The sequence below is a fragment of the Pinus tabuliformis genome, chromosome 1_1, assembly GCF_031772625.1.
Source record: "Pinus tabuliformis cultivar Carrire ecotype Pingquan chromosome 1_1, CPIR1, whole genome shotgun sequence".
Taxonomy (NCBI): domain Eukaryota; kingdom Viridiplantae; phylum Streptophyta; class Pinopsida; order Pinales; family Pinaceae; genus Pinus; species Pinus tabuliformis.
In genome coordinates this window covers 163,632,942-163,660,588 of record NC_142297.1, presented here as the reverse complement: position 1 = coordinate 163,660,588, position 27,647 = coordinate 163,632,942, and the positions used below count along the sequence as shown (strand labels likewise).

Sequence of the window (27,647 nt, the reverse complement as noted above, 5' to 3'; positions counted from 1 at the left end):
GTTCGGCATTCCTTGCCTCAAGCACATCCATCTTTGTGTTCAACTCGTCCATTCGGTCCAACATTTTGTTTATGAAAACAACCTCGACGTTAACACTAGATTCACCCATTACCTGCGGTTACTCAACATTGTTTGCCATCATTTTTTTTGAGAACATGTCACAAACATAAACTATGCTTCGTTCAGCTCGGCCCTGACTTCCTTCCTTGCCATTGCCAAACTTCCCCTACGTCATACTACAACCAATCACTAAACTGCTTACAGTAGTTGTGCCAAATCTGTTCAGCTCGCCCCTGACTTGCTTCCTTGCCATTGCCAAACTTCCCCTACGTCACACTACAACCAATCACTAAACTGCTTATAATAGTTGTGCCCAATCTGTTCATCTCGGCCCTGACCCCAACATGTCGTCGCTGCTACCAAACTTGCCTTCTAATCAGCTTAGTACTGCCTGAACCAAGCTTTGATACCAACTCTCCCAACCCCACACTCGTGATTTCATCCATCATGGTCATTGTACGGCACCGACGCAATTTCAATTTTAGAATTACTTTTACCCGGACTACGCATATTCCAACACTTAGTTAATTTTTTGTTCAACTTTTCCTTCTTCAGTTATTCAAATGCAGTGGAAATTGAATTACTCTGTTTATCATTCCACTGTCATACAAATGTGTGATAGCAATGTGCAATAACCAAACTACAATACAAATGTAAAACATTGTGATATCGTAGATACCACATATTTGCGATGGGAGGGGGCAACTCCCCAAAACAAGTTTGCCGCAACTATTATAATACTTCAACAGATTCAATACAAATATATTTTACAAATTACAATGGTGTAGTAGTTGCCTGGTTGCACAAGTGACTTGTCCACCCAATTCTTCCCAAGTAGCCCAACTCACCCTGCACGTTGGGCCTGAGTCGTGAAGCCCTGCCCACACTTCTGCCTGAAACGTGTAGCCTTGCCCACATAGTGCGACTTGCCTAAGAAACTCTGAAATTCCTTCCCAGAACAAAGACATCATTCAGACTAGTCGTGGAGGCTCACTGGGCAAGCCTCACTCTGCCCGTCGCTCTACTATTGTGTCCTTTTCTACCTTGTGCGAATTTCAACATCCGGCAATATCGCATACCTGCCTAAGTGTTTCCTCTGCGATGTCTTCTTCTCTTGGGCGACTTCCTTCCTTGTATTTATACGCTCCTTAGCCGAATTATCAAAGTGGATCGACACCCCTCTACGTTCTTGAGTGGACCCATCATGTTCGTGTAACACCCCTGGCCAACCTGCCACTGGGTAGCTCGGCACACCTCTGCCTAGGCAATTTCCTTGCATTTACTTTCACGTTATCCATCCGTCGTCACTCGATTAAACCGCACGTCATCTTTGGTCATTGCCCCATGTGCTGCTCTCTCTACCTCGGCCTGTAAGATTTTGAGATACACAGATAGATCTAGATCTGCAAAACAATAACAAGCTTGCAAGAGAAGGAAGGAAGCGAGCAAGAATTGAGAAAAGAATGAAAAATTGATTCTACAATATGAGTTTTAGAATAAATACACAAAAGCAACTAAGTTAAGCTTAGTTGTACATGCAATAACTAAAGCTAACTAAAACTAAGTGTGCTTTATCTTATGTTAATGTGTACATGTGCCACATTCAAGCAATAAGTTAACTGGAGCTAATCTAGGTGCATGTACACCAACAGAGCTAGTCTACAGCTAGTCTAAGTGCATGTACACCAACACCCCCCCTTAAGCATAACTTAGGTGAGTGTGATGCAAAATGAATGAGTCCCGGCAACACGGCCATTTTAGGTACCCATATACAATGCATAAAAAAGGAGGAAAGAGGGAAAACCCAGTGGGAAGAAAACCCCCCCTCAAAATATAATGCAAAAGTAGAGAAAAGAAACCACTGCCCGTTCGACGGAGTACTGCAACATTGTATCGTCTGCGCGGCTTCATGAGGCATCCCATGATTTCGCTGGCGATGGACTAACGTCTGTTCGAATAGATGTAAGATTTGGTTTATTTTCCAATTTTCGGTATTTCCAGCTGAAAGCTACTCTGGGAGAATCATGAGACCCTTGAGGGCACGGATGATTACTGGTATAGCACAGAAACGAAACGCCGTAGCGCTCCTTGGGGTCCAGGAAGGAGGAGCCACGGTAGGCCGGCACGAGGAACTGCCCGCTGAAGCTCTCGGGCGTGCCCGAGGCCACAAGCTGCTTGACGGTGAACAGGAAGGGCACGCGCTCGCCTCCGGGCAGCTGAACGGTGACCGCCGCGTAGTCGATGCCGTCCTTCTCCTCGAACTTGAGCTTGCCATCCGATGAGACTTCCAGCGGGCCCTCGATCTCGTCCAGCGTGTAGGTCAGCCGGGTCATGAGCCTCGTCTTCTGGAAGTCCGGTGGAAGGTTCTTGTTCGTGCCCTCCGCCTTCACGGTAAAGGAAGTCGGCTCCATGCACAGTTTCTTCATCTCGTATTTCCCCGCCTTGAACGGGAAACCCTCCACGCCGCCGTCGATTGTCGGGCACTGGTTCGCTGTGCCGGAGCCCTTCACTTCCAGGTACGTCTGGCTCTGGATTTCATCGTACGTCAGCCGCTTCGGGGGACCCTCCGCGCCGGAGCCGGAGGCGACGAGGGCGGAAGCAGCGAGGGTGACTGCTGCGATCTTGGTTGCGCCGGCGCACTTCTCGGCGAATTCCTTGACGTCGTCCTGCAAGGAGCAGGACACCCACGCAGAGGTCGCGGCTTCGAATCCGAAGGCCCTTGAGACATGCGAGGACGAGGACGATAGCCTGGAGGAGCTACGCGTGACGCTGAGCTTTGTTGGTTGGAGAAGCGTGGCCGCGGCTTGTAGCGCGGATCCTGTTGCGAGGGACGCGGCCATGGCTGCTATGTTATCCTTCTTTGGCTCGACATGGTGTAGCTTTTGGATCGCCTTGCTTGACAGAATGTAAGGTTTGGTGTCTTCGACCTCTTTAAAGATTTCGGCGGTAATTGCCTCCTCGGATGTTTCGTTCTTTACATGAGTTGGACTCTCTAAAGCGCTGGATTCATAATAAGATTCATCGCAAGAACTTTCCGCATCTTCGTATGAACCAGCGTTTTGTAGAGAACATGAACCCTGCTCCGTCAATGGCAACAAGCCAGACAAAGGTTTCTGTCCTTGAGAGTAATCATATTTCGACGGAGGCGGCATAACATGAAGCATGCTTTTCGGCGACTGCGCATCAAGAATAACTTGGCCATTTGATTGAGGAACAAAATCAGAAAATGTATACAGACGAGATTGATCATTTACCTTGCCAGATGCAATCTTCAAGTTGGTTTGCATGTCATAAATGCTCACAGAATCTGGGGTAAATTCCACTTTCCTTCCGCTGCTTGTGTGTGTCATCTGATACACTGAGAGAAGATTCACAGAAAGCCTTGGAATATGCAAGACATTTTCAAAACTTCCATATTCGAATTGCATTCTTCCTTGTCCAGTTGCTGCAACTGCAGAATTATCCCCCATGAGAATGGGAGGACCTGAGTATGCATGTAGAGAAGAAAAGGATTCCTTTGAAGAAGCCATATGATGTGAAGCTCCTGAATCGATGATCCATTCTTGTGGTGCAGAATGAAGAGCAATCAAAGCATGCCCGTTACCTCTTGGATATGGTGCTTTTTCTCCAGACTTCTTCTTAGCATTCTCAGGAATGTGGTCTCCAAGATTGTGTTGCTGGAGTTTTTGCGCCAGAAGATCTATAGTCTTCTTCATGCATGCAGATTCAGGATGAAAACCACGGTGGCAATAATTGCACATTGATTGCCCTTTCGTTCCTTTCCTTTCCTTTGACCCAGATCCTTTTGCATGCACAGTAACTGCATTTGCTTTGGAATTTTTAAGTGTGCCCATTTTGATGAGCTTATCTTGCTCATGCATCAAAGACTGAATAAAAGAATCCAGTGAGGGCATCTTCCAATCTGCACCAGTTGCAGATCTGACTATGTGGAATGTAGAGATGAATACTACATACTCTGGACCAAGTTTTGATAAAATGGAAAGAATCAACTGCTTTTCTTGCTTGGATTTGTCGATCCCGCATACTTTCAGCTGAACCAACAAGGCTTTATACCTTGTGAAAAAATCTTGAATGTTCTCAATGTTTCTCGGATCTAATGAGTTTAAATCATTTTCGAGAATGTGACCTTGCATTTCATCATGTTTTCCAAACAATCTTCCAAAATTTTCTATACTTCATTTGGAGTTGAACATGATTCAACATGAAATAGCAGTTCCGGAGAAATAGATAAACATAGGATGCCGAAGGCCTCGTCCATGCGATTGAAATATCTTGTTTTCTCCACTGCTGATGTTGGTTCAACTTCCGTTCCCATGGATATTCGGAATAAGCCTCTACTTCTGAGATGAAGTTGAATCTTTGGCTTCCATTCGAAATAATTATATGGAGTGAGAATTTCCGATTGTGGAAACTCCAATTTAGACTCCATTCTTTGTTGTTGCTTCAATCTTTTGAACCTGCAAATAAAATTGCTTGTGCACTGATTACAAATCCCTGTGCTCCGATACCATGTAAGATTTTGAGATACACAGATAGATCTAGATCTGCAAAACAATAACAAGCTTGCAAGAGAAGGAAGGAAGTGAGCAGGAATTGAGAAAAGAATGAAAAATTGATTCTACAATATGAGTTTTAGAATAAATACACAAAAGCAACTAAGTTAAGCTTAGTTGTACATGCAATAACTAAAGCTAACTAAAGCGAAGTGTGCTTTATCTTATGTTAATGTGTACATGTGCCACATGCAAGCAATAAGTTAACTGGAGCTAATCTAGGTGCATGTACACCAACACAGCTAGTCTAAGTGCATGTACACCAACACGGCCCGTCGCTCGCCTTAGCTACTATGTCGTCGCATCGTCAGGGCGCCTCTTAGGTAGGCACAGGCAGCTATGTCTTGCACTTTCACCACACACTTTCTGTTATCACGAGCGCTTACCGCCAAGTCTCCCTCTGTTATACTCTGCACGACACGGCGCGACGCTCGGCACCCTGCCATCGTGCGGGACACTCTTGGCATGCGCTTCACCAACTCGCGTGTGCTGCCTACCATGCGCATCCACTCAGTGTAGGGTACCCGTCGAACTTGGATGCTACACCAAGACAATCTTTAGCCTTTCTAAGCGTCCGTGGGTAGTCATGGGCGACGATTGGTGGTAGTGCTTAGTGTCTCCTTAAATTTGCTATGGGTAAAGATTGGAATAAGTAAGGAGCATAGATCCATTTTAAATACTGATCTAAAATGAGGAGAGAGAGGGGATCCAATTTAGTGAGGTAAAAAAAAATTATGAGCCAACAATATTTAAATGTTTTGTATAATTATTTAATTTTTTTAATATTTAGATTTTTTTTTTAAATTATTTTGGCTTACATAATCAAAATTTAAACTTTGATGACCCAGACATTGTTACACATCATTCTGGACTAGAGAACGAGCCTCTTAGCTCAACAACAGAAGAAACAGCATGTATTAAAGTGGTTTTCCAATCATGTAAGAAACATTCAACGACTAGGTTTAGGAGCTTGTTGCGTAGACTATTGTTGCATATGGACTTTGAACCACATGCTTATTCTATCTGTTCAGCGACCAAAGAGTGAGTGAACGGTATATGTGTTGGACGAGAGGTCTGTGCGGACTAACTTCTTATCATTGGAGGCAGTTATTACATTGAGTAGTACTTCAAGAATTGAATTATATTGAAGTTTGTAATTGTTGAACGTGACCTAAGGAGGATATATTGGTTAAAAGAACTCAACGTGAGAGAAAAAACGGTGTTTGTCCTCAAAGAGCAGAGCTTCTATGTTAGAATCATAATTTCAATTTGACAAAGTAGTAGCAGAAATCAGGTTGACATTGCAGTATAGCTTCTGTTGTAGCGTTCTATCCACATTTTGATATGACAGCTTTGATTTGCATGTAGCTTTCTTTGTGAAACTCTACCAAAGAAAACTCTACCATCTTTGTGGATGCTAAAAAAACTTATAAATGATTTATAATGCAGTCCTATATTTTTTTTCATCAATAAAATATCTATGTCGTGCAAGTGTTTATTTACTTTACAAAATCCTGTTATATGGGAACTTTTAGGAAACTTTTAAAAACTATTGTGACCTCATTTGAAATCCAAGATTTACCCGTTCCCAAGAAAGTTATAATAGATTTCAGGGATGTTTAAGATAGATGTTTGGAATAATATAAGCGAATTTCAAGAGGGCCAATTTAAGTGGATATACATCATCAAATTTGAGAATCATGGGTATTGATGATTGGACAAAGTATATTTTTTCCTATGCATTATCTTTGTTTTCCAATAGGTATATAAGCTCAACTCAAAACTTGGGTTTAGTGATATGGATTTGGATTTAAGTTTTCGGGGATTCAAATATTGTAATTTCAGCAACCATGTGATATGAAGCAAGGCTTCTAGGTAAAAAAAAAAACATGAAATGCAAAAACTCTACATGCAACAATTTATAGAGATGATCAATGTGGTTATCACATTTGTTTTTCTTAATTTTCAAGTAATCTCAACTTTTACATATTGTACATGAGTTTCCATAAGACATTGAAGGTCCTTGCTTCCACCATCTCAACATCAAACATTATGGAAAAAATTACTAAATTCTTATTCAATCATCTTGTTAATCTAAAATATAAATATAATCTCTTTATATATTTAACTAAATTCTTATTCATATTTTTAATCTAAAATATAAAAGAATGTCTTTATATAAAGTGTTTTATATTTATTTTTGAAAGAAATTATAAATATTTACTAAACCAAAACTATGATTTATGCTTTCTTATAATTATTATTAATAAAATATATTAAATAATAAAATGTTTTATAAATATTTTCAAGAAAGTTATAAAAATTTGCAAACCTAATCTACCCGTAACACCTTTTATATTTTTATATAGCTATTATTAATAATTAAAAACATTATAAGTAGAAAATGGTTCTAAAAGACAATTTTGACATTCAAACTCTATAAATCTTATTGTAACTTAAAATTCATTACACTTAGATTCCTTGCATTTTACTTACATATCTGACCGCCAATAATAAAATGTCACAACTTTTTTTAATTAACCTTTTCAGAATTAACCAGTGTAAAATATATGCATTATATTATATATTATAACTTATTATATTTAAAAGTGTAAAGCCATTACAAATATTTATTATTATTATTAATATTGTTATTATGCAACTTATAGTTTCTGTAAGTTCAATCAGTGTGGAGCAGTATGCTTATAACGTCCACATCATTCGCTTTTAGAGAAATACTGCTTTATGTCTAATGATGTTAACGTCATTTGTTAAAAAAGAAACGCAGTTGATTTGACGTACAGAAAATTTTCAGTCATTGGTTGTGAGTTTGTTTATCATCCTTTAATAGTACAAAAGATTTTTGAATGATTAATCAATACATTACAGCTTCCAAGTCAATTGTTCTAAATGATAGATGAACCACCCTACAGAACTAGTGTTTCTGCAAATGTTCGAAAGCGTTCAACTGAAAGCAAACCTTCTCAACCCTCTGGTCTAAATAGGTTTGAACCTTCTAAACCCTCTGGAATAAATAGGTTTGAATATATTCCTGCTTTGGTTAATGGGAAGGAAGTACAATGAATATAGGACGGAATTTAACAATAGAGGAATAACCCTAAGCCACTCAGAAGTCGTAGAAGCATGTCTGCACTGATCAGGAAATTATATTGTTGGTCCTAAATAACTCGATACGTTAAGCGTCCACTGGAAACTCCACACATCCAAAATCCAAAGCAACTTCTGTTTGTCGGAGGACCATTCAGCACTCGATATCCAGATAGTTATTCCCAAACGTTTCAATGATTCTGTATATCTGCGCATGTATGAAAAAATAGAGAGAGAAGTCTTAGTGTATCAGGAAACAAAGCTGTTGGGCCTAAAGAGCTCAATAAGTTTGTTCTGATTTGGCCTAAACAGTTCGATAAGTTTGTTCTAAGGGCCATTCATCCATGAGAAACCCTAGACATACGAAATCCAAAATGTGTACAGGTTTATGCCCGGGTCATTCAGCAGTGGACATCCAGCTAATTATTCCCAAAACATTTTACTTATTATTCTATATTTGCTATCGTGTGAAAAGATAGAGAGAGCAGTCGCACCTTCTAAAAGAGATTGACATTAACCATACATACCAGGGACTGGAGAATTCATAGAACTTCCCTGTGGGAGAGAAAAATAAGTCCAACGAACGAATTTATAGAGCGTCCCTCTCGGAGAGAAATTCGTTCGAAATCCAAGATTTATTGGTTGTTAACGAGAAGTTTAGAGTAAATCTCTTTATTGGTTTTACCAAAAAGTGTAGAGTGAATTTCATGGACGTTTAAGAAAGATTTTTTGGAATGTCTTGAGCAAATTTCAGGAGCACAAAGTAAGTGCAATATATTTTCAAATTTCACAATTATGAATAAGATCATATTTTCTATTCATTATTTTTGTATTCCAGCAGTTATATAACTTTCAACTCAAAAATTTTGTGTGATGGGTTTGTATTCAAGTCTCTAGTGATTCAAATATTGTAAATTTGAATAACAACATAACAAGAAGTAAAATCTCTTGGTCAAGGAAACATGAAATGCAGCATTTCAAAGGGCTGATCATTGTGACTAGCATAGTTGTCTTTCTCTTTCTTCAAGTCATTAGAGCTTTTACAGTGTGGCTATCATAGTTGTCTTTTGCTTTTCCCGAGTCATCTAAGGTTTTACATACTGTTCATGAAAGATTCCAGCTCAGTGCTGACACCATCCCAATATCAAGCATTAGGAGAACAATTAAATATTAGAGATTTGGATTTGGTATTTAATGGCTAAGGAAATTTGTATTTAATCATCTTTCTAATTTAAAATATGAATTTAATTTCTTTCTATATTTAGAGTGTTTTATATTTATTTTCAATACATCTGTAAAAAATCACTAAAGCTAAATGATATTTTAATCATATGGACTATCTATAATAAAATGACAAAATCTTTTTTAAATTACTGGAACCTTTTCAGGATTGACCAACATAAGGACTATGCATCATGTGATGTATTATAGCTTATTATATTTAAAAGGTCCATTGCAAATATTTAAAATAAAACTTTCAAAATTTCTAATATTATTTTTAATTAATTTTCATTAATAAAATAAGAAAATTACATATTGTATCATCATTATGAGTGAAATGCAGAAATCACCAGTAAAAAGACTAACTATTCAAACCAGTACAGTATTATGTAGTTCAATATTTACAATAAAAAGCATAATATTAACATATATGTAACTGTCCCATAAGTGCATAGAGATAGATAAAAAGGACAGCAAAAACGACGAATCATATAAACACATCTAACTCAATGAATGGTCAGTGGAAAAATTGTTAGAACACCTCATCTTGGAATTCTTGAACCAACCACTGCCTTGTTGTGCGGCCTCCTTGCAAAGAAAATCAGCGACTACATTCCTTTCCTTGTATATATGAGAGCATACAATAAAATCAAAATGTGATTTTACTGTGATGACTTCATCCAGCAAGCCCCTGAGTTTGTGCAAGTGACAATGATATACAGAGTTGATCCAATTTATGACAAGCTTTGAGTCCCCATAGAACTGAATTCTGTGGAAGTTTTGTTCCAGTGCAAAAATGAGGAGGTATCTCAAACAATTAAGGTCAGCATAGTTGTTGATGCCTCTCCCTAGACCCAATTTGTTCTCGAGGTAATGTGAATCATTAATGTGAAGTACCGCACCCGCCCCCCCACATCCGGCGGTCTGTGTCGACCCATCGAAATAAGCCTAGGGGATATTTGTATTGATTACTTCCGGAGTAATGACGCGAGTGGGGTGTTGATGAGAATCCTTAAGGATCAAATGATAAATTGCAGCAATATAGTTGCAAGCGGTCGGTCAATGGAACGTAGCATTGCGAAAAATAAAGCGATTCGTGGTCAGCAAAATACCCCAGCAAAGAATCAGAGAGAGGTTTCTGATTTTGTGTGTAGCCGCAGCATTCCACTAGCGTTGCCAGGTACAAGATAGATGAGGCCCATCCCATCTAAGCATAATGTTGAGGGAGGCAGTGATCTGAAGCCACACCTGACCAGCCACTAGGAAATGAAGGAATACATGATCATTATCCTCAGCATTTTCTTTGCAAAGGCAGCATCTAGACGGAGCATGGAAGGCACAATGCATTAGATTGACCTCTGTAGGCACTTTATTCGATAAAATAGACCACATAAAGAGACAGGTTTTGTGAGGAACCTTAAGCTTCCATAATGGGCACCACCACCATCTCACCTCCACCGGAGCCATGGTATTAATTAGTGTTGTGTATCCATCCCTTGGGTATATTGCCCATGTGGTGCAGATGCCCAAATAATTTCATCTTCCTGTAAAGTAATCCTGATGTGAGCTTCCTCCAATGCACTAATAAAACGATGCCACACCCTGCTCCATCTTCCCGGAATCCCAAGATCTAGTGCATTAAACCATTTCTGGGAGATCTAGTTTGAGTTTCTAACATCTTCAATATGAGAGAGCTGGGTGATGCCATCCGTTGCAAGGATTTGTCGAAGCTCCAGTGGTAGTATGTGTGCATTACCACATCCAAACCAGGCATCTATACCCAGTCGCACCTGCTCACCATTTCCAATTCGCCAAGCCAGTCCTTCCTTAATGACACTGATAGACTGAGAGATAGCCTTCCAAATGATAGATGCACTAGTAATGCCTTGGGCCGTGTTATAGACATTTTTGTGCCTTACAGCTCTAAGCATGAAATGTCCATAATCCAAGGGATCCAAAGTCCCTAAAAGTGTTGTTCCTACCCCTAGAGGAACAAGGTCAACCAATGACAGCTTCTCCCAGAAGTTCTCCACCAGAAACTACTCAGAATCAGTCAAATCAGGATCAATTCAGATGCTCCACTAGCTGGCTGCGTTGCAAAGCACCCAAATACACTGGCTAGGTGCGTTGCAACGCACTTGAATGCACTACCCAGGTGCGTTGAGCGGGAAATGACATGTGGCAGAGTCATTCAACGAGGTGGAGAGATAATGGAAGCTTCCAGAATCTTCTCCAATGACACTTGCCTCACTGAATTCGACCAGTGATGAGTAAGAGGCTCTCAGCCTCCAAGTGGAAGCAAGAACTGACAAAGAGAAGCCACAAGTCAAAACATAAGCTGACTCATCCTCTCTGCTTACATCTATATATGGATCCCTCATCCCAGAGATCCAAGGGCTGGAATTTTGTACTTTGCAGAGAATTGCTGTTGGTTTTGAGATTGATATTAGTGTATTGGGTGATTTATGCTTTGTTGGAGGTGAGGAAGGGATTCCTTTGCTGGGACGTAGATGCTGGATCGGGACTCACTTGGTTGTATCTCCTCCTGGACCTTTTTATTATATCAATAAAATTATTTGAGTTTCTTCTACATGCTTGTGTATCAGTGATGTTTTGTTATATTTGCATGTTTAGCTTAATCTGATCCTAAGCTTTTTATGAATGTAAATCTATATCTTCGTGTAGTTTCTCTCTTCTGTGATATTGCAGGAATTTGGTGAAGCTGGGCCGGTAAGGGAGCAGGTAGCTGGAAGCTGTCAAAGAGGAGAGCGATTGGATCAACAAACTAGCGCAAGGCACAGGTTAGTTTATCCTTCCTCTTCATTTACATTTCATAAAGAAGAATACGCAAGTAGTTTTTCCTTGTTTGTTGCTAAGGCACTGTCACATCTTAGAGTGGGATAGGGGCGTTTTGAATAGATACTTTTCCCAACAACAGGCCGGCCTATGAATCCAGTCCATGACAGATAGAGGGTGAATGTATTTAAAATATACCACCTCTTTCCATATACTATCCGAGTTGATAATCTGCCACCCAATCTTCGCAGTGAGTGCCTTGCAAATAAGTGTTGATCATTTATACCCCATCCACCCCATTTTTTTGGTTTCCCAATTCTGTCCCAACGAACCTAGGCAAAAGTCCTCCGAGCATTATTTCGCCGCCATAAGAATCAACTACAAATTTGTTGGTTTTTGCTGATAATGCCTTTTGGTATCCAGGTAAGGGTCATCCAGTATGCTAAGATGGCCTCCAATGCAGATTTGATCAAGGTGAGCCTGTCCGCTATGGAAAGCCATCTCTACTACCATATGTTAATGTGTCAATCAATTTTTGCAATGAGCCATGTCTAGTATGCAAAATGATAACCATTTGGCTTGAGTCTGAATCCGAGGTATTTGACACCCGTCTCCAGTTCTTGCCTAACAAATTGAAAATGATGTATAGCATGTCTTTGCTCATTTTGTAAGCATGACACTTGCAAGATGGTCGATTTGATGAAGTTGGGCTCCATACATGTAGCTTTACAAAACAAGGATAGAATTTTCTTGAAACAAGTGGTATCACACATAGAACCATTTCAAAACATAAGAACATCATCTACAAATAATAGATGTGAGAGATAGGAAACTTCAGATATCTTTACACCTCCCAATGACCCATCAACACAGGCTTTTTTTAATAGTCTACTCAGCCTCTCCATGATCAAAACAAATAACAATGGTGATAAAGGACATCCCTGTCGCAGACCACATTCAACATGAAAAAACCCATATTCAACTCCATTGATGAGAATGCTATATGATGCATATGTGAAACAACGCATGATCCATTTTGTGAAAGAGTGAGGGAAACCAATATGGGTAAGAATAAGTTGAAGATATGTCCAACTAGTTGGGTCAAATACTTTTGATAGATCAATTTTTAGAATGATACTCTTAATATTCTTAATTTTTATCGAATGGATCCCTTCTTGTGTTATCCCGATGGCTTCATGTATCTCGTGTTGATTTAGGAAAGTGAATCGTTCAATCTCCATGTCTCCTCTTGCTGTCTCAGGAGGTGGATCCTTTCAGTTTCCAATCTTCTCAGATGGTCCTTGGTTTCAGTGGTTGAATAATTTGCAATACCCAAGTTTTCCTGCTCCCTAATGTCAGATTCAATTATCTGAATGGTGGCCTCATCCTTTTTCTTTTTTTCTTTGGACCATCTAATGTTTTTGTGTTTGATACGTGCTAAATTGCTCGCAATCACTTTCACCGGAGAATAGTTGTTGTCGTGTCCACTGTGAGTTGAGGAATCCATGACTAACTTATGAAATTCAGCTTCAGCAAGCCAAGTGGCATTAAATTGGAATGAGGAGTTTGGCTTGTACTTGGCATGCATAATTTCCAAAAATATCGGGGAATGGTTAGAGATGTACCCCTCGATCCCACCCATTGTCGAATTTTGTCCAACTTAGCGAGTACAGGAGCTTTTATCATGAAACGGTCTAGTCTTCTCACGAGAGTATCCTCTCCAGTTCTCTGATTCCTCCAAGTCAGCGTAATCATCGCCGAGTCACTGTTCATGAGGTTATTGGAGTCCATCAGATACTAAACATAAGTTGTCAAAGGGTCAATTTGTTCTCTATTGCCCTAGGATTCAGCATGACCCAAAGAGAAATTTAGATCTCCCCCAATGATTAAATTGACTGTGTGCATGAAATCTACATCCAACAGCTTGTCCCAATAAGCCTCCCTATTATGGCAGGGGCCCTATATATTAATGAGTCTTAAGGATGTATCAATATCAATGGCTTTGAAGTCAGCCCCCAGATATCCTTCACCCCCCCAGATATTGTCTAGCTTGATAGTTTTTTTGTTGAACCCGAAGGCACATCCCCCAAATCTCCCTCTAACATCCAAAGCATGGAAATTCCAGTTTGGAAGTATGTTCGACAAGATGTTGTTGATAGAGACCCCATCACCCAATCTCTCTTGTAGTAATAAAATATCAATCCTATCCAATCCTAAAATCCTCCTGAGAGCCAATTTCTTGTTTGGGCTAGCCAAACCCCTGCAATTGAAGGAAAGGAACTGCATGGGGTAACCCTATCAAGGTTTCCTTTTGCTCTAAGAACTCGTTCAATAGGGGTCTGAATGGCTTATGATAAATTTGATTGTCTGCCCCTAAGCAATTTGTGGTTTCGAGAGGGAATAAGGTCCTCACCTACTCCGAAAGTGATGGATCGTGGAAGTTGTAGTGATCACAAATTGTATCTATGGGGGCCACTAGACTCAGAATCCTTCCTATTTGTAGAGAGAGGGTAGAAGGAAATGGTTGGTATAGAGTTCAGTGCAGAGGGGGGCGCCGATACTACTTGACAATTAATGAAATTCATTTTACATGCCTCAATTAAGAGTACCCAGAAATCAATCAGGGCCCCTTGATCATGAGCAACTGACCTAAGCATCAGGAGTCTCGGAGCCCTCTTGTTGAGATGCCTCCACATCCATTCTGTGCCTAGACCGAGGTTCTTCCATGTGCGTTACAAGAGTTGATTCGGCCTCCAAGTAGTCTATGTTCACACAGAGAGAAAACTTCTAGGGGGTTCAGGGTGGATCCCAGTGATAACCGGATAGTCTTTATACAAGTGTCCCACCTCATAACACCTCCTACAATGAAATGGTATCCCCTCGTAATCAAGAATCAACCAACGAATGATATCCCCACACTGGAGTCAGTAACTCTCCACTAGACCTTCTCGCATATCCAAGTGCACCAGTATCATGGCAATGGGATATCAATGTAGGAACATCCGATATCAATGTAGGAACTATCGTGGTCCAGATAGATGCCAAGGTCACCCTAGATGCATCTAAAAATCTCCTCGGACCAGAATTGTAATGACAACCCTGAGAGCCTTACCCAAATCGGCCCCGCCCCCAATTTTTCCTTTTCCAGGTCTAGAAGAGGCGACCATCTCTTGAGAAGCACTCACGTCATCTCAATATGTCAATATCTTGTTAGAACCTAGCTTGTTGGTTCCGGGTGCTGGAAGATGAGTGCGAACCATGACCTTGATCATGGTAATAACCGATGGCAACTGGTCCATCAAGCGACCGCAAATCTCCACAGTCCACTTTTTAGACATGCAGGGGTATAGTTTCAGTCCCAAACTCTTCAGACCAACACTCTGCTATCCATGAGAGTTGCTTGGGCCATGCTGATTCCTTCACCAAAAACCAACAGACGCCCCCTTTCACGCACCTTGGAGCACTTGGATTTTTTATTCCCTCCTGTCCTTTGGGCCTGTTCTAAAGGTTGTTGCTCGTCCTCCACCTACTGGTTATCATCCGAGTCTGAAGCCCTATTGTCCTCAGGCCCGAGATCTTGCCAAGTGATTCCATCGAAACATTCAGAAATGCGAGCTGTCGAAGCAAGTCTCCAACCTTGAGGTTCAACCCTCGATGCACCTGGTGCTCTGTAATTCGAATTTACCCCTCCATAAGTGTCAATACCTAAACCGCTCGCAGCGGAACTCCCTTACATTCGTCACAAATCCTTGCTCCTCGTGTGCCGAGTAGTGTATTTCAATAGGCGAAGGGGTATTTAAGAAAGGCTGAGTCTCTTCGTCCCTTAAAATTGAATAAAACCTCATTAACCATCAAGCCGAGTTGTGTAAAAACACTAACCCATTTAGGGTAGCCTCCATCTCCTCCATTTTCAAGTTATAACCGTCAACGTGGGCCTCCGGTGACACGTGCCGTTGCGTTGGAACCCCTCCTTGCTTCTTATGTGTCTCTTCAACCCATATTCGTGATGGCTCCATGGTATAAAATGAATAATCTACTAATTCATCATCCATGCAAACTGAGTTTGCTGTTCACCCGTTACTGTTCCTAAGCTGTTGTTCTCAAACCCCCGGACAAAGCTGACCCCACCTGAGCTAACCGCAACCTCCACTGTTCCATTCTAAGCTGTTGACCTTGTTAACCGGCATGTCCAAAAAACTGCCAATAAAACTTCAAGGGTCAATCCACCCCACGATTGTCTCCGTAACCCGCCCTGTTAACTGTTAACTGCTCCGGGTGAAATGGTAAACGGGTTTTCCCTTCTGTTCACACCAAAAAAAAAGCCGACCTAGGGTTTCAACCCTGTTCGAAATCCCCATTTTCGCAGCTTCCATCCTTATCTTCTCTAATATTGTTATTATCCTCAACCCACCATGTTCAGAAAATATTTTTTTGCATCTTATAGATTCTGTTACAATAATTTCGAAGCCATTGTTCTGTTTCCTTGCTCCCCTATAAAAACAATTGATCACCTTATGCCCTTTACACTACGTTCAATGAGAATGGAGAAGTCTTCCTATCAGGTCGAGAGATGTTCACAACAAACGCTAAATTATATTATATTGTTTATAATATAATATAAACAATATATTATATTATAAACAAAGCAAAGCTGAAGCCCAACAATATAATTTAATTTAGTTTTAAAGCAAAGCTGTTTGTAAAGTCTAATGAACAGGAAATGCGGTGGATTTGAAGTACACAAAATTTTGACTAATTGGTTGTGATCTTTGAAGAGTAAAAGAGATTTTTGAATTATTAATCACTAAATTTAAGCCAAGTGATTTTTCTAAATGGTAAAAAAACCATCATACAGAACTTGTGTTTTTGCAAAGTTCTAAAGCGTCGACTCTAAGCCCTCCGGACTAAATAGGTTTGAATATATTCCTGCTTTTGCTAATGGGAAGGAAGCAAAATGAATATTTGACTGAATTTAACATTACAGGAATAACCCTAAGCCACTCAGAAGTCACAGAAGCAAGTCTTCACGTATCAGGAAAGCATATTGTTTGTCCTAAATAGCTCAATAAGTGTATCTCGATGACAGAAGCGTCCACTGGAAACTCCAGACTTCCAAAATGCAAAGCAACTTCTGTTGGTCAGCGAACCATTCAGCACTCGACATCCTGATAGTTATTCCCAAACGTTCATTGATTATGTATATCTCCAAATGTGTGAAAAAATACGTAGAGAAGTCGAAACTTTTTCCCAGGTAGTGTAAAACCAAACTCTCGTGCCTAAAAAACTTGATAACTTTGTTACGAGGAACAATGAATCGATCTGAAACCCTAGACTTCAAAAATCCAAAATGACTGTAGGTTTATGGCCGGACCATTCAGCAGTCAACATCCAGATAATTATTCCCAAAACATTTTATTGATTATTGTATATCAGCCATAGTGAGAAAAGATAGGGAGAGAAGTCAAAACATTTTATTGATTATTGTATATCAGCCATTGTGTGAAAAGATAGAGGGAGTAGTCGAAACTTATAAGAGAAATTTAGATTAACCATACATACCAGGTACTGGAGAATTCATAGACCTTCCCTCTGGGGGAGAAAACAATAAGTCCCAGTTGGGCATCGCAGAGCACCGACAGCTCGTAAGCTTTCTTCAGCAATCCATTTCTGCGCTTAGAAAACGTAACCTGCCTGCTGGTCCCGCTCTCGATCTTTCTCATCCGTGTCTTTCCCCTTGCCATCCTCCTCCTCTCCAAGCAAGCAAATCAGAGACTCTCGTGTCAGGGGATATAAAATAAAACGAAAGGATATAAAATAGGGTTCAATAGTTGCTTCTACAACCAGCTATTGAACGCAGACACTCCAAATACAATAGGAAGACGAGGACTACTCCGATTCTATTCGAAAATACTGATAAGTCAATTATCTGCGTCTCTCCCGTTTAAGTGCTGGCCGACGGACTACAGTACTGTTTCACCCCTACTCTATCCATAGCTACTCTATTCTTCAGTAAAATATAAGTGTCCAAACATACTCTACGGAATACAGTACCAAGAAAATATCAATAAAGGTCGACTCATCTCTGGTTCTGTACTAATTGTTGACATCGTTCACGTGAGATGGAGTACGTATGGCTTAAAATGAACTAAAATATACTCGAACTAAGGCTTCAGACGAACTAAAAGATCCTCCTTCCAAACGCCCATGTGTCCCTGACCGGTGCGGTCAGTATGTTCGATATCTCAACAAAAGCTATGCGCGTCAGAATAGAACGACAGTGTAGGTCCATCGCGCTTTTTCAGTATCTCCTTCCATATCGATAAGTGAGATATACCTATAGCGGTCACCTCCTGGGAAGTAGCAGTAGTTTCTTAGGAGAGACGGAAGTAGTTTTTGTCTATTTTAGCATAATCCGCATTACCCTTTCTCAACATCATTATTTATGCTCCGTTAGTTGCAGTTAGTTCCTAGGGGGTTGCGTTATGTTCTAGGGATGGTTTAGGTTTCTTGTCGTATTATATGATATTTTTATGATCGCATGCCTCTGTCATGGGATGTTGTTTTAAATCGAAAACCTAGAGAAGTTTTTATTTCAGTGTTTCTGGTTGGTAGATTTTTCCCATTTATATAATCTCTTTGGACAAACCAAACAAGCCCAAATACTGCAGGAGCATCTTTAACGTATAGAAATTTTGGTATATTTTAGTTTAAATTTTTTATTTTTGAAATATGTAAATTATTTCGACAGGAAACAATTTCAAATGTTGCAGCATCTTTAATATAGAAATATATATATATATATATATATATTTAAGTTTTTTGAAACATGTAATTTATTTGGCCAATTCAAACCATCCAAAATATTGTAGGAACATTTCTAATGTAGAAAAATTATGTTATTTTCTACATTTTGAATTACTAATTTCAAAACAGAGATTTGTATTTATAATATTATTGTTCATTTTATGTTAATACAAAATGTTCAATTGTAAAGTGGATAAAAAAGAATCACATTAATCTCACTGCCAAAGTTTTGTTGTGATTAGCAATTTTGCCAGCCATCATGTTCATTTACACTATGGACGCTTGGGCAGGATTTAAATTCCTATCATTAAATACAATTCAAAAATGGTCAAACAAGAATGAAGGAGTAATGCAATGTGGAAGGTTTCAAGACTATGGGATATCACTATTGTCAGAGTTTGACAAGTTTTCAGATAACATATTAATTTGATGTTGAAAAAGTTGAAACGATAACCTATGAAAGATGATGTTTATCCTTTAGCCATGTCAAACAAATAAGGAGAATAGATCATGATGTTGAATGGAAACCAATTAGATAAGACTGATAATAATTTCGACAATTCACATTCCTAAATCTATGTATAAATCCTTTGCCTGCAAATAAGAAAGGCACCTTTGACCTCTAAATGGAATTCCAAATGACTATGTAGTGGATCTAGTCAATAAAGGACTTGATTATTGTTATTACATAACTATGGGGCATAAGGCTTCAATTTGTAGTGGAGGACAGGCTTCCGGCACTGAATCTGACATTGGATGAAGAGTGGTTGTAGTGGTTGGTTGTGCATTGGTCCGAACTCTGTAACAAATTTTATCAACTGTTGGAAGACTGCCAAGAACTTGGGGATGATTTAATAAAAGATATCAGAAAATTTGGATCATTTAAACCAATTATAGAGCATGTATAGTAGTACATTAATCATTTCAGATATGTTATTCTGTAATAATGTTTGTTTTTTATTGAATTGCAAACCCTACCACTTGTCTGTTTAACATTGAAATTAAGTTTATTTATAGAAATAGTAGAGTAATTTAATCATGTGTATGATATCACGTGTGTGAAACATTACTACATCAAGTTGTATTGAAGAAAGTAGAATCCTTGGGGATTCAAACAGTTATAGTGAAGAGAGGAGCACTGGGTAGGATCATCAAATGGTGCTGCATGGACCCTAAGGAGTGCAGTAGTGTATGGTCTCTACACAAAAACAAAGAAACTTCTCAAAGACAAGACAATGTACTGAAAAAACATTAGTATTGCTATTAGGGAGACAAAGTCATTGCAAATGGAATTGCAAGTGTCTAAGTGTGTATTCAACATGGAGGAATAGATGGCTCCAATAGAAATAAAATGTATTAGGTAGATGTTACAAGAGGAAACAATTTAAGTAAACTTCTTGTGTAGACATTGCAAAACTACATTGACATCACATTATGGAGTGGATAAGAAAATTCTAAGTTGAAGACGTGAAAAAGTCATTTGCAGAAAATGGCAGCCATAGAGAAGGCCGAATAAAATAAAGAGGTCACAGGAGAAGTCGCCTGTGAAATGAGAAGTTTGCTGAAGAAATGTTGCAAAATATGAAGAAAAGGATAAGTCATAAAATTTTCTGGAATAGATGTCCACCAAAGGATGATGGTGAAGATGAGCAATGCAAAGATGCTTCCAATTTAAGACAAGAAGCAGAAGAAGATTGTGGACACACAAGAAAGGGGAAGTTGTGCTTGAGGACAAAGATTGTGATTGTGATAGAATCATTCTGGAGAATGATATGGAAGGATAGATTGTGACAATCAAGCCACAAAAGGAGAGGGTTATGGCAGAGAGCAATGCTACAGAGGAGATAAATGATGCAAAAGTGAATGGTCGTGCAACAATGAAGTTCTAAGTAGGTAATATTATAGAAAAACTAGGTGTCACTAAAGAGAGCACAAGAGAAGGAGAAATTTTCATGCGAAGGAAAATATTGAGACACATAAGTTAGTGCAACATACTCAAAAAGCAGTGGTGAGTTACAATCTACTTGATAAACATGGGAAGGAAAAGATTGAGACACATAAGTTAGTGCAACATACTCAAAAAGCAGTGGTGAGTTACAATCTACTTGATAAATTCTATGTGCAAAACAAAGATGTATCTTTCATAGTGAGGAGTGTTGCAACAAAAGTTGTTGTTGTAGCAATGAAGTTGCAAGGAAAAGAGGTTGGCAAAGTGCCATTATAAGAGACGTAGGTGGAAATGCTTGATTCATGCTAAATTTTAAGTTGATTGTGCTACAAGTAAAATGGAATGTGCAACAACCAAAAAGAAAGTGCACCATACTGGAGAGAATAAGTAATAAGCATGTTGTAAGAAATGATGTAAAGATGATGTTGAGCAGAAGATGTTCAACTACAACGCCACAATGCAGCAAAGCAAGCTCAAGGATGAAGAAGTTGAAGAAAGACATGAAATATTCATGATGGAGAGGTAGTTCCAGTGAGAAGAGTTCATGCCAGAGAGTATAGAACATGAACAAGCATAGGATCAAGTTGATGATGATTGCAACAATGGATAGGTTGAAGTGAAAGAAAAACATAGTAAATTGATCCCTAGACAACAAGTATTAGTGGTGCTTATAGAAATAATATTGAGGGTGTAAGTAAGGGAAAAAGAGAAGAAACATGGTGTGGAATGCCCCATTGAGCCGGTTAAATGTGAAGAAATTAACCACATTGGGAAACATTTATAACAAATTCCAAAGGTGGATTGATTTCAACAAGTAGGGGAGGAAATGGTAAAGACTTTGAGGATGGAAAACTAGCAAGAGATGGTGGAAAGATGGAGTAAAAGTGTGAAAGGTTCAATGTAATGGAAAATTATAGAGGTGTGCTTCAAAAGTGGCAAAATAAAGCTGAAATACATAGAAGGAGGAAAAATGAGTAGAATAGGGAAACAAATAAATCACATATACTCGAAAATGTCGTTTTATCAATAATATTGTGAGAAAAATCCTCACATTTTTCCAACCAAGATAGATTAATTCAAGACCACCCCAAATACAAAAAATTATCTTACACATACCATTTACTTTAACTAGTTCTTTCAATGATTCACTTAAAAATATACACTTCCACCTATAATATTCTAATGGAGTTCATGTGAATGTAGACAGATTCTAATATAAAAGAGATAGCATTAGAAAATAAATAAAGGTCGTACTTCTTTCGATGAAAGTATTTAAGGTGATTTTCCACATCGCAAAATATCTTGTTCATTTACACCATAAAGGCTCAAGAATGATTGAAACTTTCATATTGCATTATGGCCAAATAATATTGATAGAGAAAAGGAGTCTTCAAAGTTTGAAAAACATGGGATATCATGACCATAACACCTTGGTATATTTTGATGAGAAATATCAATTTGATGCCACAAAGTTAAAAGGATGATCAAGATATTCACAAGGATCATGTTTTGCCTTCAAATACATCAACAAATAAGGAGAATAAACTTTGTTGTTGCATGCAAACTAGTTATATGGCATTGGTAATAGTAGGCTCAATTAACATCCTTAAAATTATGTGTAACATTTATGTGTAACATGCCCTGGAAATTCACCCCTAGGCTCTCATTCTTATAAGTTTTCTTCATTTACCATTAAGGATTAACCATCGTCACGGGTCATATTTTTTATTATTACATGAACAAGTATTATACAACATCAAATTAAGGAGCCATAGTACGATATACTCCCTCTATGTTTTACCAAATCCTTGATAGGAACCCTTAGATTCATTTATATGACTTTTGTATGTGATCAACCATTAAGCATGAAGAACTAATCATGGCATGAATCCTACAAAATCCTTTGGTTAATCCACACAAGCATTAATGGACTTTTATTTAAGTCTATTGTAGCTATCATGATCATAGATCTTCATGTAAGTCAAACGGGTTGGTGATATCACCATTATGTAAAAATAACTACACTAGCCTCATGCATGGCATAGATAATCCTGCATCATAAACTATACAGTTAAAAGCATTATACCATAATTGATCCGCATGCATCTATGTCTCATGCACAAATATCTGTCATGTTAAACCAGAGACATTATATAACTTAAATGCATCCTATGTTCCTTCACTAACATAATGATGATCAATTTTAGATTCACTGGATATCTCACACATCCATACATGTCCATCTCATAAGCAAAGTTAGTGCAAGTAGTTCTACCTATGCATAAGGGTCCCATGCAGATTCTATCATGAGTAAGATAGCTCCATGGCCCAACCAATAACAACCCCCTACTATGCTTCTACCACTAACTCTACTTTTGGAGGCAATAAAAGTCACATGCATAAGGATGAAATCATTTACATGAATACAAATAATATCACTGACATATACCTTATGCGATACGAATAAAGAACTACAATGAATCAACGGATGCAATTCATCCTATAGTGCATAATGCATAGATTAGATAACCTGAACCACAGGCTCTACTGTTTCAGACATAGAACCAAAATCATTTATCATATAGTTATTTCTGCATCCTTATTCAATCATTCTCCTATACAAGTTCACACGTACAACTAATCATATATGCTGAAAGAATTTCAATAGTATACCGTTGACGGTGTTGGACCCGCCAACATGTCAAGGGGATCTCCCCGGTAAGAAGTCCCAATTAGACCTCAGATTGTTTGGTGTAGGAGTCCCAACAGTGGGTCGTAAGGCAATGCCTTGACCACGGTGTCACATAGAAGAAAGCAGAATAACTCTGTCAGTAGCAAGGGTATGACTGATGCGATGAGTCAAGGAAGGTGTATGAGAGGTTCCAACACTTCGAAAAGGGAAGGAGGTGAAGGTGAGTTCAAGGTTGAAAGGGATTAGTCCCAACTCGGCTAGGAACACACAACACAAAAGACATGCACAGCTTCCAGCGGAGCAATCCACTCGGATGTGGAAGTCACATCATACAAGGTAAGATAACACATACAACACTCACGAATCAGTCCGAGACGAGTGTGACGGTTGTTATAACAAGGTTCAAGTGAAATTTCTATCTGATGTCCAGTAGAGTAGTCGACACAAACGGTGACAACATTAACAACATATGCAACACATTAACAACAAGATTCATATAATTGCATGTGAATCAGTTCATACACAAGTACATAAGTTAAACAACACATATCATTAAAGCAATCAGAGCAGTCCAACTACATAACAACATATGCATGAAAATGTGTTGGCTCTTATTATATAAAGAAGTGTAACTCACAATCATACAATACATCCCTGTAAACTTGTTAGCCCCAACAATGAAACGTTACAGCCACATCTGCCTGTTCCTCCAAAGAGATGTACTAGCTCCGTGAAGTGGAGAAGCCAATGCGCATTACAACATTGTCCAAGCCTTCTTCAAAATAGTCTTAGTAGAATCTTAGCTGACCAAAATCCTCTACAATGAGTTATGAGGGACTATCTATAGCAAAGGGTGGGGTGACCCTTCACATTCTCCTCTGTGACAGTTCAACTACCCTCATGACTCTTCACGTACTCTATCACTGTTACATCCAACTGTTTACACTTGACTTACACTTGACATGACTCAACATTACAATGCACATGTACTCATGTGAGACAACATGGCTTGAGCAAGCCTTGGAAGACATCACTGACACTCATTCCATTGTGGTGAGACCAACTCTTTGACATGCTTGTGATGGTGAAACTGGTGCGTTGATGCCAAGCTTGGTCATCCATGATGGTGTGCATGCACTTCATGGTGACATGTTACTGAAGAGAACTCTTTCTTTCTTTGCAACTGGTGCATTGGTTCAGCCCCTTCATCCAACTCGTCTGTTAACATGCTAATGGTCTTCTTGGGTGTGGCTGAACCGGCAGCACACTGATGCATAGTGTCCATGCTGATCTTTAAGAGTGTGTTGGTGATTATGCACATCAACTTACCGAAGTACCCGTTCGGCTCCAATTAGACTTGCTTTTTGTCTTTGCCTTGGTGAGTGTGTTGAATGGGTTGGATTGCATGCGTGCGCACAATGACATGCATGATGCTGAATCCCTTGCATGCGATCAACCACACTGCTCCGTGTTAGCTGCTGGGATGGATCTTTAACTTGTCTGGGCGCAATTTCATCCATGGGCGCACGTTGTGCCCACTGTTGTTCCTGATCTTGCTCCAACTCATTCGTCTGTCTACGTAGCTTCATGTTCTTCCTAAGCTGCTGCTTCAACACATGCAACTCCTTCTTTGTTACATCTTCTTCCTTCGCGTGATCTTCATTTCACGTTGTCACTCCATATCCGAAGTCTCCAAAGTTTCTCTCATCATCAATAGAACTGCTTGAGCTTGCAAATTTATTCCGCCTCCGTGTTGTCAACAACCCTCCTCTTGCATTGTTGCATTTGGTATGCTGTCTTTAGCTGTTGTTCATGATGTTGATTGATGTGATGCTACCGGTTGATGTCATTGTCTACGAACAACTTGATGTCTTCGTGAGTAGGTCAACTCTTAGACACTTGATCAACTGCATCCCCAAGTGTTCTCTGAACGGTGTCCTCGTCTTTGCTCTCCTGGAAACCATTGTACCTATACTGCTGAGAGGCATATGAACACCTGCGATACCTGGAGACATGGCAACACTCACAGCAAGCAATCTGTCAGTCAAAAACCAAATGAACATGAGAACTGACTTGCAACATACATGGGTGCATGATCATGAAGGTTGTGCAATTTCGGTTGGGAGGTCGGGAGACTGACTACCAAGACTTCACAAGGCACAGTCTGGGTTGCTGGGAGACTGACTGACTGCTGGAACTGCGCAATGCACAGTCCAGTCTGCATGCTGACCACTGGGATGGAGCAATGCGCAATTCCAGCTGGGAAGAACTGCTGGCCTAGGAACAAATTTGCGCAATTTCTTGGGCCAAGTAGCCATTTTCCTTTAAAAATGTGCAAAACAGTCCTAAAGGCCAATGCTGGGAAAGAATGCACAAATCTGGAGAGGACGATGAGCCTTACTTTCCTAGATTGTGCAATGCAGCCTTAGTGAAGGCAGAGCCCAAGCCAAGGTTGGGTTGACTTGTCGACGAACAACTGAAAGCAAGTGAGTGAATGCATAGCGACACTAAGTGATAGCAGAAGTGATTAATAGTGCACGCAAAGCATGAATGAAAGATTAAGAAAACAGATCAAAATGCATGTGGGTGAGGCAGTTCGCGGGTTGGGCGAACGTCCATGCAAAACAGTTTCATGCATGCGACAACAATGAGATAGCAACGAAAACTGAAACAAAGCTAGCACAAGCTAGTATACATGTAAATGATAGCAAACGTTAAAAGAATGAAGAAAATAGTACTCCCACAAGCGAAAACATAAAAAGCGACAAAAATTCAACACAAGGCATGGGAAGCGGGCTTACCCCAAAACAACTAAGCTGAATGTGCCAACTACTCCTAGATGTGATGTGGGATGTCAGAGCTGCAAGGTTGATGTGAGGAATGAGATCTACAGCATCCGGTTGATGAGTTTTGATAACATCAAGGTTGTGAAGCGCATACCACGAATCTAGGGGAAGCGACACTTGGTCGAAGGTTTCATAATTGCTCCTTGCATGTAACCTCCAACTGCTAAATATAGATCCCTAAAACAAGGGATGCCTTTGCATGCTTCCTTGGGAGAAGCAACCCATGTATGCAAGTTTGTTTTTCTTAGTCCGAGAGGAAACTGGTCAACTCAGCTGCACATGCAAGACACTGTTCGACTGCTGGAGAAAAATGCGCATTTCTGGCTGAGTGTTGGGCTTGCTGCCCAGGAGAGTTGCACAATTTCTGGGCGGAGCAGCTAACTGCTGCCCAGATTTGCACAAATCCTTGGCTGAATAGCCTACTGCAGGGAAAATTTACGCAAATCCTACTAGGAGGGTTGACTGGCAAGATTGCGCAATCCTGGAGTCCAGTAGGCTGTCAGAGAGGATTGCGCAATTCATGGAGGGAACGCTGGTTTCCCCCCAAAAATGCACAATTTTCAAGGGGAAGTTTCTGATCCTGCAGCTGGACCAAGTCTGGGTGAGCAGCCTATGAGAAGAATGGATCAAGTGTGATAGGAAAGCTGTCTTTATGCGAGGAAAACACTGAAGCTTGAGTACTTGAAGAAGCAAGACAAAGTGTTGTGTAAAGTTGGTAGGGAGGGTCAAAAACAAGCTAAGGCAAAATTTTGGAGGGTGGTTGTAGCAGCTACAACATATTCAAGGTAAGGAATAACATACAGGACATCCCATGCAATGGGATCTTACAAGATTAGAAAAGAGAGAACAACACTTGGAGAGCGGAGCACCACCATCCAACCATGAATCACCTCTGGTTCCCCCCTGAGCCAAGGTTCTTCCCATAGATCAACTGCCTCCAATTGATCTATGCAATGGGTATTTAATACCCTTGCTCATAATATGGTTTCATTAGTGGCGTCCCACTTTTATGGATCTCTTTATCCATTTGCCTAGGCTTATCTCGGAAAAGCTCACCTTTCTCTCTCTTCAGGCTTTTCCTCATAAAAGCTTGCCTTTATCTCCCGCATAGATTTTATGTTTTTGTCGATGGATATTTATCTCCAATCCATCCAGCTTATCTAAAATCTCATCTAGAAGCTTTATCATGAAAGATTTATCCTATCTTATTCGCCAATGGGATTTGGCAAGAATTTCATCTTTGGTGTCTCACTTTTCCAAGTGATAAATTTATTAATTTATTTAATAATGTATTTATTTTTCATAATACACATCAAACCTATCTTTCCTCAGCTTAGGTTCGCAATAGTTTGTCCCACAAGGGAGGGGTGTTACATTGTGTGTAAATAATTTTCCAAGGACTAAGCAAGGCTCCTTTTTTTACTTAAGCAAGAGCGGGTCCTTCTATTCATTTAATTAAAAAAGAAACATAATATACAATAAATACCACAGAGGTGTGGCCCACCTATATGACAGGCCCATCAAAGCCTTTGTACCTGAGACATCATCTCAAACAACGGGTCGGGGGCCCACCAAATATTACAAAAAGTCCTCCTAAG

At 39.6% G+C, this 27,647-nt stretch overlaps 2 pseudogenes across 1 annotated transcript in view; both read right to left on the bottom strand.

Annotated features, from left to right (window-relative positions):
• The window catches only part of LOC149212093 (MADS-box protein SOC1-like), a 244,664-nt pseudogene that overhangs the window by 186,907 nt on the left and 30,110 nt on the right, over positions 1-27,647 (bottom strand). The gene's annotated exons all lie outside the window — the stretch shown is intronic.
• LOC149212094 (oxygen-evolving enhancer protein 1, chloroplastic pseudogene) lies at positions 1,968-2,929 on the bottom strand (annotated as a pseudogene).